Source organism: Podarcis tiliguerta (genome assembly GCF_965153285.1).
Source record: "Podarcis tiliguerta genome assembly, chromosome: 12".
Taxonomy (NCBI): domain Eukaryota; kingdom Metazoa; phylum Chordata; class Lepidosauria; order Squamata; family Lacertidae; genus Podarcis; species Podarcis tiliguerta.
Window position 1 is genome coordinate 27905488 of NC_139545.1, and position 17406 is coordinate 27922893.

The 17406-nt window shown below is 41.7% G+C and overlaps 1 protein-coding gene across 1 annotated transcript in view; it reads left to right on the plus strand.

Moving 5' to 3' along the window:
- The first annotated feature begins 15315 nt into the window (after positions 1-15315).
- AGR3 (anterior gradient 3, protein disulphide isomerase family member) overlaps positions 15316-17406 on the plus strand; it is a 36695-nt gene continuing 34604 nt past the window's right edge. Inside the window, exon 1 of the mRNA XM_083406988.1 lies at positions 15316-15470. The gene's annotated coding sequence lies outside the window, so the exon portion shown is untranslated. The remainder of the gene's footprint in view (positions 15471-17406) is intronic.

Below are 17406 nucleotides of genomic sequence, written 5' to 3' on the forward strand. Positions count from 1 at the left end.
TTGTTACTGGAACAGAGCAGGATCTCAGTGTTTGAGTTCCTATAAATACTGTTGAGGAGGTGTGGTGTATAGCCTCCAATGTTCTGGGCAGAGAGGAGGTTCCCAGGCTAGTGTGCCTTTTCTTCTTTTGTTCCTTAATTACTTGAGGGATATCTTGAGTGATTTCTTGAGTGATTTCCTGAATCCCACTTAGGTGGGTCATTAGGTGTGGATTAGTTGCTAAAGCCTTCGTGTCTTGAACTCTTGAACTTTGTGAAGAGTTTTTCTGAGAAGATGGCTGTACTGCACTTGGTTGTGCTCTGGCTTGGCTTCGTGTATAGGGGCGAGCTGTGGTTTTGTGGCCTGTGCCAGCCAGATCTGTGTAGGGATTGCAGGGGGGTGCAGCATCCGGAGGTGCCACCCTGGTTTGGCTACTGGATGGTGTCTGTAATTTATCTGTGGAGAGGGTCTGGGTTTGGGTCTGGTGTGGTTGATTGGTGATGGCGTTCTGTGTGCCTCTGGATCTGGTGTCAGATTTTGTGGGGAGGGCTAATTTCCAGATGTCTGGCAAGCGGGATGTGTCGTCACGCTTGTTCATGTTGTGAGGGTGTTTCTCTATCTCGATGGCTTCCATGATTATTCTCTTGTGGTGATGTTCCATGTTAAAGAGCAATTTGGAATCTGCAAAATTAATTTCGTGTCCTGTTTCTTTCATGTGTTGGAAAAGAGAGGAAGTTTTTTCTTCTTTTTTGACGGCATTCTTGTGTTCTGCGATCCGTGCATTTATTCGTCTGTTTGTTTGTCCAATGTACGTGGCTGGGCAGACTTTGCAGGGTATTTCATAGACCCCTTGGTTTTCCAACTGAATTTTATCCTTGGGGTTTCTGAGGATATTGGCTATTTTTTGGTTGGTGCAAAAGGCTGTTTTGATATTGTGTTTATGGAGGATTTTGCTAATTTTATCTGTAGTGCCCTTGATATAAGGAAGGAGGGCTATGCCATTGTTTTCTTCTGTGTCTTGGTTTTTGGGGGGTGTTTCTTTTTGGATTAGCTTCGTAACCCTGTTTTGCTGGTATCCATTGGCAATTAACACATTTGAGAGATTCTGTAACTCAGTTGTCAAGTGGTCTTCGTCAGCCAGGCGTTTGGTTCTGGAGATGAGAGTCTTGGCTACGGAGTTTATTTGTGCAGGGTGGTGGTGTGATTGTGCATGTAAGTAGCGGTTGGTGTGTGTTTTTTTCCGGTAGATAGTGTGTCCTAGGGAGCCATCAGGTTTTTTGTAGATTAGGACGTCAAGGAAGGGAAGTTGGTTGTTGGCTTCTATTTCCATAGTGAATTGTATTTTGGGGTGTAGGCTGTTGAGATGTGTGAGGAAGCTATCCAGTTTTTCCTTCCCGTGTGGCCAAATTACAAAGGTGTCGTCAACATATCTGAGCCAAAGTTTGGGTTTGTGTTCTGACTTGTCTAAAGCATTGGTTTCAAAGTGTTCCATGTACAGGTTAGCGATGACCGGTGAGAGGGGTGATCCCATAGGTGCTCCTTCTATCTGTTTGTATCTTTGTCCATTGTGGATGAAGTACGTGTTGGTTAGGCAGTGGTTGGTCAGGTCCAAGATGTATTCGGGGGGATTGTATTTGTTTTGAATGGCTGTCAAGGCTTCATTAATGGGCACTTGTGTGAAGAGAGATACAACATCGAAGCTCACAAGTAGGTCATTGGGTTGTAGGTTTTGCTTCTTTATTGTTTCTATGAACTGGAAGGAGTTTGGAACGTGTGAAGAGATGGATTCTGCATAGGGCTGAAGTTGCTTGGCGAGAAATTTAGCGAGATTTTGTAGAGGTGAGCCTATGGAGCTGACTATTGGTCTGAGTGGTGTTCCTTCTTTGTGTATCTTGGGGAGGCCGTAGAGTTTGGGGCATCTGGATGATTTTTCTCTGGGGATGATTCTTAGCTGGATTTCTTCACTGATAGGAGAGGCTTTTATTTTGGATTTGGTGGTTTTTTCCAGATAGGTGGTGGGATCTGTTTTTATAGGTTGGTAGGTAGGGTCTTGGAGTAGATTTGATAGTTTTGCTTGGTAGTCCGATGTGTTCATCACAACAGTGGCATTACCTTTGTCTGCTGGGAGAATGATTATGTTGTTGTCTTTCCTCAGGTTGGTGAGTGCTTTCTGTTCTTCTTTGTGTAAATTGCTTCTGGGTGGTTTGCTGGAGCAGAGGATGTTGGTGACTTCAAGTCTGATTTTATTGGCTTCATCTGGATTGATTTTGGTTAGGCTAGCTTCGACTCCGCATATGATGTTTTCCGTGGGGATGCGTCTCGGGGCGACTGCAAAGTTGAAACCTTTGGAGAGTACTTTGGTTTCAGTTGAGGTGAGGATCCTGTCTGATATGTTATGTACTGTTTGTTTCATGGGTTATATATATATATATATATATATATATATATATATATATATCCAGAAAAGAAGGGGAATTTAGATCCTTCCACAAAAGCCTTCCTGTATCCAAAAATAAATGGTAAAACAGAGGGGGACAACAACCAGACATTGACAGATACTTCAACGAGAGGGAGGTTCTCGCTTAGTTATGGCTCTTAGCTATGGCACTGCTACTGGTCTGCTGTTCTGAATAGCTTATTTCTTCTCCTCTCTGCCAAAAACTAAGTAAAAAAAAAAAAACTATTGAAAGACCATAGCCCTAAATCACATTACTTTTGGGAGCAGAATACGGGTGTTCACTTAAACACAATGTACGATTATTTTATGTTGCTAAAGGCATGAGCACATTTCTTGGGAAATGAAAGTACTCGGAGGCAGAGATGCAGTGCAGGTGGTCCACGGTATTCCTCAGCCAGGTTGGCAACCTCAAAAACAAAAAACGGTTGAAAAGGAAGTGTTTCGCAAGAACCAGTCTAGAAGCTTCAAAGGTTTGGCAGTCATAGTGATGTTTTACATGCTCCCAGGAAACTGCAACCTTCTAACAGACTGCTAAACGTTGCACAATGAAGCAAAGCAAATAATGAAAACTATTTGTAAATAATTAGTTTCTAGTAAGTTTAATCAACGGAATTATAGTTATTTACTTATAAATACATGTATTTTAAGTGCATCCCACCTTTCTTTTAAAAAACAGTCTAAGGTGGCTCACAACATGTAGGAAAAGCAATGGGTGAAGTCTAATTAGAATATAATTGCACTCACAGGAGGATTTTGATCCAGTGGACACTTCCATCCATGGAAGAGTGGAGGGATGATTCTTGGTGTTTTGTCCTCCCCCCTGCAATCCCCCTTCATGGCAACTTCCACCTGGTTCTAGAGGGTCCATCAATTCTCTGGGCCAGTTTCAAAGGCTACTGGGGGCTGCATGTGGTAGACAAAAATCACCCTAATCTTCCATTAATTGAGGGAACTTTTGGATCAAAAAACCACGAACCTTCTCTAAGCGCCAACTGGATTGCACTCAACAGTACAAATCAAGTTCAATTAACGCTTTAACAAAACCAATTAGAACAGCAAAAAGCGAATGGTGAGGTAATGCCTAGACTATGGTCCACAAGGAAATCTCTATGAGCATTAAGGAAAAGATTGTTTATGTGACTGAGTTGTTTTCATGGTCGCTGTTTGAAAGTCCAGACAAGAATGTTCAGTCCAAACCACTCGCTTTGTTTCTGTGGATTTGTGGACCTTCAAATAATAACCCAGCAAGAACTGCCAGACTCAACTGTCAAACAAAAACTCAAAAATCTGGGCCATTTGTCTCTTCAAGCCTCGTACAGCAATATTTGGACTACTGCAATATTGGAGGAAAATATGCCTATTCCAAGGGAAGAAGAAACCACAAACATTCAGTGCCATATGGTGGAATTTTATTTAATGTGCCAATACATCAGATGTGCAGAAATGCATGTCAGTTATGGGCAAGAGACTTGGGATTGCATTAAGTTGTCCCTATTTTCAAAAAGGGGAAAAGAGAGGACCCAAATAATTACCGCCCAGTCAGTCTAACATCAATACCAGGGAAGATTCTGGAGCAGATCATTAAGCAAACAATCTGTGAGCACCTAGAAAGGAATGCTGTGATCACCAATAGTCAGCATGGATTTCTGAAAAATAAGTCATGTCAGACTAACCTGATCTCATTTTTTGACAGAATTACAAGCCTGGTAGATGAAGGGAACGCAGTGGATGTGGTCTACCTTGATTTCAGCAAGGCATTTGATAAGGTGCCCCATGATATTCTTGTAAAGAAGCTGGTAAAATGCGGTCTTGACTATGCTACCACTCAGTGGATTTGTAACTGGCTGACTGACCGGACCCAAAGGGTGCTCATCAATGGTTCCTCTTCATCCTGGAGAAGAGTGACTAGTGGGGTGCCACAGGGTTCTGTCTTGGGCCCGGTCTTATTCAACATCTTTATCAACGACTTGGATGATGGACTCAAGGGTATCCTGATCAAATTTGCAGATGACACCAAACTGGGAGGGGTGGCTAACACCCCAGAAGACAGGATCACACTTCAAAACGACCTTGACAGATTAGAGAACTGGGCCAAAACAAACAAGATGAATTTTAACAGGGAGAAATGTAAAGTATTGCACTTGGGCAAAAAAAATGAGAGGCACAAATACAAGATGGGTGACACCTGGCTTGAGAGCAGTACATGTGAAAAGGATCTAGGAGTCTTGGTTGACCACAAACTTAACATGAGCCAACAGTGTGACGCGGCAGCTAAAAAAGCCAATGCAATTCTGGGCTGCATCAATAGGAGTATAGCATCTAGATCAAGGGAAGTTATAGTGCCACTGTATTCTGCTCTGGTCAGACCTCACCTGGAGTACTGTGTCCAGTTCTGGGCACCACAGTTCAAGAAGGACACTGACAAACTAGAACGTGTACAGAGGAGGGCAACCAAAATGGTCAAAGGCCTGGAAACAATGCCTTATGAGGATCGGCTAAGGGAGCTGGGCATGTTTAGCCTGGAGAAGAGGAGGTTAAGGGGTGATATGATAGCCATGTTCAAATATATAAAAGGATGTCACCTAGAGGAGGGAGAAAGGTTGTTTTCTGCTGCTCCAGAGAAGCGGACACGGAGCAATGGATCCAAACTACAAGAAAGAAGATTCCACCTAAACATTAGGAAGAACTTCCTGACAGTAAGAGCTGTTTGACAGTGGAATTTGCTGCCAAGGAGTGTGGTGGAGTCTCCTTCTTTGGAGGTCTTTAAGCAGAGGCTTGACAACCATATGTCAGGAGTGCTCTGATGGTGTTTCCTGCTTGGCAGGGGGTTGGACTCGATGACCCTTGTGGTCTCTTCCAACTCTATGATTCTATGATTCTAAGTTTTCTCTCCTACCCTATACGTGGACCTTGTCCTTCTTACTTCTCCTCTTTTCTTCTTTTCCCTGAAATGTCTATGTTGTGATCTGACCATGGCAACTTCCACCTGGTTCCTAAAGATCCACCAACTCTCCAATACAATTTAGGGACCACTGTGTTGGGAAGGTCTTGAGGTTTGTTTGGGTTTTGTTTTTGTATATGCTGATCTTTTTTGTTCGTATGTTCTTACATATTTGAAAGCCTAATAGAAAATAATTTTTGGAAGAGTCCATCAGAGCAGTAATAAGTAAACAAAACAACCAGCAACAACATACATGGAGCAACAAGCAACAGTTGATGTAGATGTCTTTTTAAAAGATCTATCTTCTTCTCAAGGCTTTCCCTGACTCATGAGATCAGATTCTGTTTTTATTTGTATGAATTCCCTGAGTTCCTGTTTTCAATATGCTTTTATATAACCATTTTGCTGGTTTTATGTTGTATTTTTCTAATAATGTTTCTTTTTATGTTGTATACCACTTGGAGACTTTTAAAATATTATGTGGCTTTTAAATAAATAAGTACCACTCAGCATTACAGTCATGCTCAGTCTTGTAGCTTACTCAAAGAATGTTCTTCAGCATTCGGTGAAAGGCCAATGGAGTAGAGGGGCATAAGCCTCTCTCATTGGGTAGTTCCAGGGACCAGGTGCAACTGTCTGTAGTTGTGACAGACAAACAGGATGGATGGAACATGTAAGACTGCCTCCACAGATGACCTAGCAAGTAGATAGATTCCTACTGGGAAAGGTTGTCCTCAAGATAAAAAAAGGCAAAGGTAAAGGACCCCTGGATGGTTAAGTCCAGTCAAAGGTGACTATGGGGTTGTGGTGCTCATCTCACCTTCAGGCCGAGGGAGCCAGTGTTTGTCCACAGACAGCTTTCTGGGTCATGTGTCCAGCATGACTAAACCACTTCTGGTGCAAAGGAACACTGTGACAGAAACCAGAGAGCACTGAAATGCCATTTACCTTCTCTCCACAGTGGTACCTATTTATCTGCTTGTGCTGGCGTGCTTTCGAACTGATAGGTAGGCAGGAGCTGGGACAGAGCAACAGAAGCTCACTCCGTCGCAGAGATTCGAACCGTCAACCTTCCGATTGGCAACCACAAGAGGTTCAGTGGTTTAGACCACAGTGCCACCCGTGTACCTCAAGATAACCTGGTTCCAACCAGGTAGGCTTTAAAAGTCATAAGCCGTCATTGGAATTAGTCCTGGAAACAAATCATCAATGGGCTATAGGTAACCCATGTAGAGAGTGTTGCAGATGATATTATTAAACAAACATTCATATTATATGTTGATTTGTGTGGTGATTATCTTAATCAGTGACTCTGAAGCACAGTTATCAGTTTTGTGGATAATACAAAACTGGGAGAGATTTCCAACATTTTTGAGGATATAGCCTAAAAATTGTCTTTGTGATCCGGACAGCTAGGCAAATGTTCACAGTTTTGTATTAATCACGCCTAATCTAGTGTTCCCCTTCATGGATCATTGCCTTGCCGTGGCAAAGGGGCTTGAAGAACTCAGAGAAGCTTTGAGCTATGCCATGCAGGGCCACCCAAGATGGACAGGTCATAGTGGAGAGTTTTGACCAAACGTGATCCATCTGGAGCAGGAACCGGCAAGCCACTCCAGTATCCCTGCCATGAAAACCCCATGGACAAAGGCAACAGGCAAATAAAAGTTATGACGCTGGAAGATGAGCCCCTCAGGTCGGAAGGCATCCAACATGCTACTGAGGAAGAGTGGAGGACAAGTACAAGTAGATTCAGAGCTGATGAAGCGGCTGGGCCAAAGCTGAAAGGACGCTCAGTTGCGGATATGCCTGGAAGCGAAAGGAAAGTCCAATGCTGTAAAGAAAAATATTGCATAGGAACCTGGAATGTAAGAACCATGAACCTTGGCAAGTTGGATGCAGTCAAAAATGAGATGGCAAGAATAAATATTGACATCCTGGGCATCAGTGAACTAAAATGGACGGGAATGGGCGAATTCAGTTCGGATGACCATCATATCTACTACTGTGGGCAAGAATCCCGTAAAAGAAATGGAGTGGCCCTCATAGTCAACAAAAGAGTGGCGAAAGCTGTACTGGGATGCAGTCTCAAAAATGACAGAATGATCTCGATACGAATCCAAGGCAGACCTTTTAACATCACAGTAATCCAAGTTTATGCACCAACCACTGGTTCTGAAGAAACTGAAATTGACCAGTTCTATGAAGACTTATAACACCTTATAGAAATGACACCAAAGAAGGATGTTCTTCTCATTATAGGAGATTGGAATGCTAAAGTAGGGAGTCAAGAGATAAAAGGAACAACTGGCAAGTTTGGCCTTGGAGTTCAAAACGAAGCAGGGCAAAGGCTAATAGAGTTCTGCCAAGAGAACAAGCTGGTCATCACAAACACTCTTTTCCAACAAGAGACGACTCTACACATGGACATGGACCAGATGGGCAGCATCGAAATCAGATTGATTATATTCTCTGCAGCCAAAGATGGAGCAGCTCTATACAGTCAGCAAAAACAAGACCTGGAGCGGACTGTGGCTCAGATCATCAGCTTCTTATAGCAAAATTCAAGCTTAAACTGAAGAAAGTAGGAAAAACCACTGGGCCGGTAAGATACAATCTAAGTCAAATCCCTTATGAATGCACAGTGGAAGTGAGGAACAGGTTTAAGGATTTAGATTTGGTGGACAGAGTGTCTGAAGAACTATGGATGGAGGCTCGTAACATTATACAGGAGGCAGCAACTAAAACCACCCCAATGAAAAGGAAATGCAAGAAAGCAAAGTGGCTGTCCAACAAGGCCTTACAAATAGTGGGGAAGAGAAGGCAAGCAAAATGCGAGGGAGATAGTGAAAGATGCAGGAAATTGAATGCAGATTTCCAAAAAATAGCAAGGAGAGACAAGAAGGCCTTCTTAAACGAGCAATGCAAAGAAATGTAGGAAAACAATAGAATGGGAAAAACCAGAGATCTGTTCAAGAAAATTGGAGATATGAAAGGAACATTTCGTACAAAGATTACCATAATAAAAGGCAAAAGTGGAAAGGACCTAACAGAAGCAGAAGACATCAAGAAGAGGTGGCAAGAATACACAGAGGAACTATTCCAGAAAGATAAGGATGTCTCGTACACCCCAGGTAGTGTGGTTGCTGACCTTGAGCCAGACATCCTGGAGAGTGAAGTCAAATGGGCCTTAAAAAGCACTGCTAATAACAAGGCCAGTGGAAGTGATGATATTCCAGCTGAACTAATTAAAATTTTAAATGATGATGCTGTTAAGGTGCTACACTCAATATGCCAGCAAATTTGGAAAACTCAGCAGTGGCCAGAGGATTGGAGAAGATCAGTCTACATCCCAATCCCAAAGAAGGGCAGTGCCAAAGAATGCTCCAACTAACACACAATTGCACTCATTTGACACGCTAACAAGGTTATGCTTAAAATTCTACAAGGCAGGCTTAAGCAGTATGTGGACCGAGAACCCCCAGAAGTGCAAGCTGGATTTCGAAGGGGTAGAGGAACCAGAGACCAAATTGCAAACATGCGCTGGATTATGGAGAAAGGTAGAGAGTTCCAGAAAGACATCTACTTCTGCTTCATTGACTATGCAAAAGCCTTTGAGTGTGTCGACCACAGCAAACTATGGCAAGTTCTTAAAGAAATGGGAGTGCCTGATCACCTCATCTGTCTCCTGAGAAATCTCTGTGTGGGACAAGAAGCTACAGTTAGAACTGGATATGGAACAACTGATTGGTTCAAAATTGGGAAAGGAGTACGGCAAGGCTGTATATTGTCTCCCTGCTTATTTAACTTATATGCAGAATTCATCATGCGAAAGGCTGGGCTGGATGAATACCAAGCTGGAATTAATATTGCCGGAAGAAATACCAACAACCTCAGATATGCAGATGACGCAACCTTGATGGCAGAAAGTGAGGAGGAATTAAGGAACCTTTTAATGAGGGTGAAAGAGGAGAGCGCAAATTATGGTCTGAAGCTCAACATCAAAAAAACTAAGATCATGGCCACTGGTCCCATCACTTCCTGGCAAATAGAAGGGGAAGAAATAGAGGCAGTGAGAGATTTTACTTTCTTGGGCTCCATGATCACTGCAGATGGTGACAGCAGTCACAAAATTAAAAGACGCCTGCTCCTTGGGAGAAAGGTGATGGCAAACCTAGACAGCATCTTAAAAAGCAGAGACTTGCTAACAAAGGTCCGTATAGTGAAAGCCATGGTTTTCCCAGTAGTGATGTATGGAAGTGAGAGCTGGACCATAAAGAAGGCTGATCGCCAAAGAATTGATGCTTTTGAATTATGGTGCTGGAGGAGACTCTTGAGAGTCCCATGGACTGCAAGAAGATCAAATGCATCCATTCTTAAGGAAATCAGCCCTGAGTGCTCACTGGAAGGTCAGATCGTGAAGCTGAGGCTACAATACTTTGGCCACCTCATGAGAAGAGAAGACTCCCTGGAAAAAACCCTGATGTTGGGAAAGATGGAGGGCGCAAGGAGAAGGGGACGACAGAGGATGAGATGGTTGGACAGTGTTCTCGAAGCTACAAACGTGAGTCTGACCAAACTGCAGGAGGCAGTGGAAGACAGGAGTGCCTGGCATGCTCTGGTCTGTGGGGTCACGAAGAGTCAGACACGACTAAACGACTAAACAACAAATCTACTGTTTCACCTAGATTATCTGCATTACAAATAAAAATATATAAATAACAAGTAGAACTGAAATGGAACTTTTCCTGCCCTGCTTCTCAGACCTAAATACCATCTTTGGATGGTAGCTGTTGGAACATGCCATCTTGGATGGTTTCAAGAAAAGAATTGATCAAGCATCTGCCAGAGTGCCTATGCATTCCTGATGGCAACACCTTTGATAGGAATGCCAGTTTGGACTACGTGCTGGACCTGAATGTGCTCCATGTTCTCAGTATTCCTTTTCAGAGTTATGGTTCTTGCTCATATCTATGTCACCGGCTCTTTGTAATAAACAACAGCTTAGTTTACAGAAAATGCTTCATAAAACATGCTTTTCTGCAGAAACCTATTCATGTTAATCCACCACAAAAAAGCATTTGATATATAACTCTGAACCACTTGGGAGATTAGACCATCATCTGATCATCCCATATATTATATAAAAATCTGCAGTGCATTTTCTAGCTAATTAACAAGGCAAGTCTTCAGTGCTGAAATCACATCTTCCTTTAATAAGCATAGTGAGCACACTTTTTATAAAATAAGATACATAGGTTTTAGGTTGTTCTTAGGTTCTGAAGCCAAATCCGAGAAGCCTTAGGAAAGACTTGAGTTTTTTGCGAGTAAATGCCAAGTATTTTTGGCTTAGTTTGGGAATTTAACAGCTGAATCATCATAATTCAGCAATGGGTTATGATGATATTATCAAGCTTGCATAGAAAATGATAGCCTAATTTATTAAAGAGGTCTTCATTTAAATGTAAATTAAAAGCAGTTTAATATGCTTTGTTATGTGTATTTTGTAGTTCCAAATGCATATGCACCCTTTTATTCTAATTTAGTGAAGAATGTAAAACATTTTTGAGCATGTCTGGCTAGGATTTATCAAACTGACTTCTAAAAATGTATTCCTGTACTATGTAATTGTTTTCTGTCCAATAGGGGAAATTTGCTTAGTGCTAATTGAAGAAATTAGCATAAAGCAAATTTTTGATCTGAAGGGCAAATCACCCGATGCTTCGTTTGCCCCTCACTACCTGTATAGCATAACTTGTACATCTTATTCTCATTCCTTTCCTTTATGGAAATTTAATTTGTGTGTGTGTATAGTTTTGCTAACGTTGCTCTGTAAACAATGTGTATATTGATGGTGATATAATATAAGTAGCACAAGGGCAAAGTGACAAAGCACATTACTTTAATATAGTGACTGAAATGATCAAATAAGAATTCGCTGCAGCTGAGTCCAGCGTAGTTTCTCTCTTAGGCAGTTCTCTGGCAAGCCGTCCGCTGAGGATATGCAGCTGTGGTCCTTCCATTGCTCAGGGACAGAAGAGTAACCCTTTCCCTGCCTGTTGTCAAAAGTGGACATTTTGCACAGCATTACAATGACTCAGTAGAAAACCCACATTGCACAGGCTGGGAGATGCTAAAAGCCCCAGTTATGTTCAGAAAGGCAGTAAATACTAGACTTGCTTAAAATGCCATAATTTTGCCTTACATGCAAATGAGTCTCTATGGGCATCTCTACCAGTGCTGTTAATCTGATTGTGTTTTGTGATGCTGCGAAAGTGGGTGTCATTTAGAAAAAGCAAGAGCCAACTTGCCAACAGAAACCCTGGAATTAATAAATAATAATAACAACAACTTGTTATTTATACCCCATCCATCTGGCTGGGTTTGGCGGCTCCCAACAAAATATTAAAAATACAATAAAACATCAGACATTAAAAACTTCCCTAAACAGGCCTGCCTTCAGATGTCTTCTAAAAGTCAGATAGTTGTTTATTTCCTTGACATCTGATGGGAGGGCGTTCCACAGGGCAGGCACCACTACCAAGAAGGCCATCTGCCTGGTTCCTTGTAACTCTTCTTGTAGTGAGGGAACCACCAGAAGGCCCTCGGAGCTAGACCTCAGTGTCTGGGCTGAAAGACATGATCCACACAAACTGATCTGGAATTATGGAGAACTAGAATTAAGATTTGAAAAATACGAAGCTGAGAGAACCAAAACTGACGGGTCCATCCATTCCTAGTCCTGTGTGACATCACATAAAGGGCAGGTAAAGGCATGGCTGTAGAAAGATAGATTGAGGAAGGAACAGGCAGTTCAATCTATCTTTCTACAGCCATGCCTCTACCTCTGTGCAAGCTGAAACCAGTAGTGTGATTTTTTAATATTTGCAATGGAGAACTGGTCTTAACACTTTTATTGCAGGGCTCTGAATATCAGTGCTACATAGTTTTAGCAGTGCCAGTTTGTTAACTTCCATGGATTCCATTGCTTGTTCAAAACAGGATCTAGCAAGATAACCCATCTGGGCAATGTAAATATTTTGCAAAGTTTATTGCACTGTGTAACAGGGGCAGTTGACTCAAAGTTACATCACATCCTTAGTGCTGGTTTAAAAGCCTATTGTCTTATAGGCTTAAACCTCTCAATAGATGAATAGATAGAGGTGTGCCTCAGATTTGCATTGAAATGTGAATTCTTACAGAGACTTTTCTGCTGTTTGTTAACATAAGCAAGTAAGACAACAGAAATACATTAAAAGAGTTTTCGAATGGAAAGACAATGTTTTTGGAACTCCAGAACCTATACCAGGAAAAACTCTCCACAATTAGCATTTGTGAGAAGGGGTGGAGGAGGAAAATGTTTATGTTCCTTCAAATAAGTATCTGTTTTCATTCAGCAATCCATAGCTTTTTCACAGCGACTCATGAATGTCAACAAATTCAGAGAACATGGAGCTCATGCAAAACGAACAGAGAATTCCTGACAGGAACAGGCCAAAGGGCAGATTTTACAGGAGGGAATTGCAATGGCCGTATTAACAGTAATGGTGGTTTAACAGCTCGAGATGTCTTAGGTAACTCAGAAAATGGCTGTAACCCAACAACTTCTGGCTGACCTGGTATAGCCCATTCACTAACAGCAGCCATAAAGAATGTTAGACTCTCTTTTCAGATTCTAATTTCAGTCGTGCACATGGAACCCTATTCCACTAAAGTCAGCAAAGAATCCCCAGAGCTACACAACAATAAAATGAAATGGAATTAGGCATATCTCTGGTTTGGCATCTTCCGTCTGCTTGAATTGCCAAATAGTTTGTAAGTAGAACTACTGCCAAGGAAAACATGGACACGCGCATCAACAGTAAATGAAATCTAAGCATCATCCATCATTCTGCAAGCCAAATCCTAGTGGCTCCCAAAAGTGAACAGATCTGTTGTTTCCACTGGATATGATAAAGCATAGATGCTGCCTTTCTGAGCATCATGACCGATGGCTGAATCTGAGAGTGATGTCTGGGGAATGAAACACACACTATAAATGCCTTTATTTTTGTTTGAAGGAGATTGGAGGGAAGCAACTGTGCTTGTGGGGCAAGGTTTACGTTCTTTGAATAGTTGAAACAATACCAACAAATGAGAAAATGGTATCTACAGGGATATGGTTCTGAGCAGGATTGCCAAGAATGATCGCAATACTCAAATGCAGACACATAGACAGTGCACAATTTTCCAAAGAATCATGTTCCTTGATACCATGAGATATAAGAATCACCTGCATCCTTTTTGTTTGAATCGGTTAACAGGAGACCATTCCTGCATAGTCACTCAGTAAGCTGGTCATCTGAATTGTCTTGCCAAGTGATGGGGAGAATATTCCCTTGTTCTCTGTGGCAGGATTTTTCCTTACTTATACAGATAAACAACTTACCAAACCTCTTGGCCAGCAGTTGTGTTGGTAGAGCATTCCTGGCTGATACATTTCCAATGCTACTTATAGAACATTAAAAAAACCCCAAAAACACAATTTCCCCCCTAGTTAGACATTAATAAAACTACACATTTTGAATCTGATCCTTCCATAATCAAGTCAGTTTCTACTAAGTCCCACTGAATTCATTCAGGCCTGCTCTCAAGGAAATATGCATAGAATTTCAGATTTAGGTTGCAAACCTACATCCATTTATTTGGGAGTAAACCCTATGGAACCCAAAAGTAAGTGTGTATAGGATAGCTATTTGTTTGAAAGGAGGCGTCGTTGAAGCCTTCAGGACTCCCAACTGGACACATATAGGATCGAGCTGCTGAAAAAGACCATTAGACATTAAAAGAATGTGAGGTAGAACTTCCTTCATTTAATTCGATAGTGTTTTGTTCTTCCCCTGTAACGTCTAGGGTCCAGGACCTCCTTCAACCAGTTTGTTAGATTTGGCATTATGGTTTTGTCCTTGTTTCCCCAAAGTTGTGCAGTGCAGATCTTGGCAGGACTGAAGAGAAAATAAGGAAGATCTAATGTGGTGTCGTGTTGGGTTAGGACATGGGACACCAGGTTTCAAATCCCTGCTCAGCCATGAAACTCACTAGGTGACCTTGGGTAAGTCACAAGCTTTACTTACCTCACAGGGTTGCTGCGAGAGGAAAATGGGGAGGAATAGAACCACACACACCGCCTTGAGCTCTTTGAAGGAAAGGTGGGATATAAATGCAATAAAGAGATACTAAATAAAACCATACAACAATTTAACAATTAAATCTACTTTCTAGCCCAAATGTAGGCCTCACACTTCAGTTACCAGCTATGAGAAAATGCTCAACCCAAATGTGGGTGTCATTTGTGAAAATGGTCTCTGTCAACCCGTTATTTCACTCCTTTTTGTTATTAAAACAAAAACAAACAAAAAAGAACAGGGTGGTGGTTTCACAGTGCTCCTAATATTTACAATACAGACACAATTGTCTTTATTAGCTATTGAGTTTTCCTTAACAAATTAACATCTGAAAGACGGCATAATTCCCTTCAGAGGGTCTGTTGTGGGGAAAACAACCCCCTACAAACGGCCGAATTCCTCACGCTCACTGCAGTCATAATCGTTTGATGTAAGGTACAGATTGCCTTTGTGTTTCCCTAAATGGAATTAATGTCTGGAGGATTCAGTAGTGCCTCATTAACAGGCAAAATGACTGAGCGCAAATGACTTCCAGCTAATGACTTTGGTAATATTAACAGTGTGCCAGGGAAATATATACCCTAAATGGCTGAGCTATTCCTTTTGGCTTCAGCTTCATATCTGAAAGGCTAATACTGTGTGAGCGAGCATAATTGCAGAGCATTTTCTTATTATCTCTGCCTAAATCTCTGTGTGGGCTAAACAGAGAGGCAAAATTCTAATGCTATTTCCTCTCCCTGGAGAAAGAAGCTGTAAATATACCGTGGAGATTTTTTTTTACAAAGGAGACATTATATGTTTAAGCATGGTAACTAGCCTGCGGCATGAAGCTACTGCTTTCCTATAGAGCAAGGGTGGAGAATATTTTTGACGGGGGCCACATTCCCTCAGAAGTCATCTGTCAGGGGCCACATGCCAGCAGGCAATGGTGAGTAGAGCCAAATATTTGTTTCTTTGTTTCATAAGATTTATCTGTCACTTGTTTGCAGCATACAAAGATGTTCTCAATTAATTAGTCTGATTAAAGACCACCCTTCTTCAATTTTCATCATGGGAATCTCAGATTCACAGTTCAATACAGGTCTACTCAGAAGTAACTCCCACTGGGTTTGATGGTGTTACTCTCAAATAAGTAGGCAGAGGAGTTTAATTTTATTTTTTAGTCCAACAGACCAATACAGATTCTGGTCAGGAAAGCAAGTGAAAGTAATTCCTCTCTGACTTCATTGTGTTAAATACATACACATGGCAACATCTTACTAAGTTGTTTTCAGACAGTTGGGTATGGATGGGTGAACTTATTTTCCCCAAGTCATACAGCCAGAAAAAAGTTTTTAAAACTTATTTATTCTTATCAACTATTTTTTTTTAGTAAAGGGGCTTCCCTGCAGGTAAGTCAGAAACTCAAAAGCAAACCTGACATGGTCCATAAAGACATTATTCTAAATATAAATTAATGTTGTGGTTTTGTCAATTAAGTGGGAAAAAAGGCCTCAGAATGTTTTCATTCTTCATAACTTCCTAAATTCTGCACCCCAACAATGTACAACATTTTAAATAGAAATCACAGAGGGATAAGTGTCTATGCATTTCTTAATCCCCAGAAATTTAAAGACTACCCTTGCCCCCATCTTTCTGAAATTCAGTAGGCACCATCCCTACAGAAGGGGCAACAATGCCTGCAAATTTTATCTAATTATGCTAAAATGGTTCTACACTCCCTGCACCCCAGGCCATTTCTCCATGTAAGTCAATGGAGAGATTTTGGAAACCTCTGGTTTTCCAAAGCAAGGTTCTGATTCAGCCCTGAGGCAAAACAAGTTGTGCCCGAAACATTCTGTCAAACTGATCTGCTTTCCAAAATGGGGTCTCAAACTGAATCATCTTTGGTGCACACCCATTTTGGACAGGAAAGGACAGGAAAGTCTATGGGTAAATGTATGCTGCAGTACAAACTGAAGGGCGACAGGATAGGAATTTGAACTTCTGCTTACAATCCCTGCTAAAGCTGTTTGTCCTAAGTTTCCTCAGGTTAAAAAAGAAATGAGGATGTGAAAGAAGATAAGCTAACGATAAGTAATAAAAGTGCCGGGTCTAGAGAGACAGGTTCTGATCTGCAGGTCACAAGGAGATGCTTTGAAATCCTTAGATCACCGATGAATTCTTTCGGCGCTGCTTGATCAACAAGCATGTTATGAGTGGCCTCAGGCCACAAAACAAAAAGAGCAGTAGCCCTTTTTAACTTGTTAAAATGTGGTTGGCAGGGTTTGCAATGTGGGAAACATTCATTTCGAATACGAATTGTGAAAGGAGGAAGTTATGGGGGAAACATTCTGTAGAGAAAGGGCTAAGCACTCCCTCCTCTTGTCTCCTCTTCAAATTGTCCCTCCCAAGAGCTTCAGTATGCTCAGCCACAGTATAAGATGGTGCATGTTGCCCTTCCCAACGTGGTGAGACATCCTAGGAATAGTGCTTACTTGGGCTTGGCTTCCTCTGGAACAGAGAGATCATTAGCCATTTCTGTAATATTTGAGTTTATTTACAAGGTGGGAACAGCCTAGTACTCCCTACCAAGCAGCACATCTGCTGTCCCACATCAGAACCCCAGAAAGGCATCCAAAATGTTGACCAAAGTCATATCCCTCTTCCTCTCTTTTCCAATATGACTCAAACTGCTTCCATTATTTTAGCCCTTTTGCACCAGCTTTCCCCAATCGGGTTCCCCTCAGATGTTGAAGGACTCCATATCCCATCAGTCCCAGACAACTGAAAAGGATGTCCTGCCTGTGGACTTCTCAGTACATCTAACTGGCCTCAGCTGAAGAGAGACGGGTAGACTAGATCATAGGTAGGCAAACTAAGGC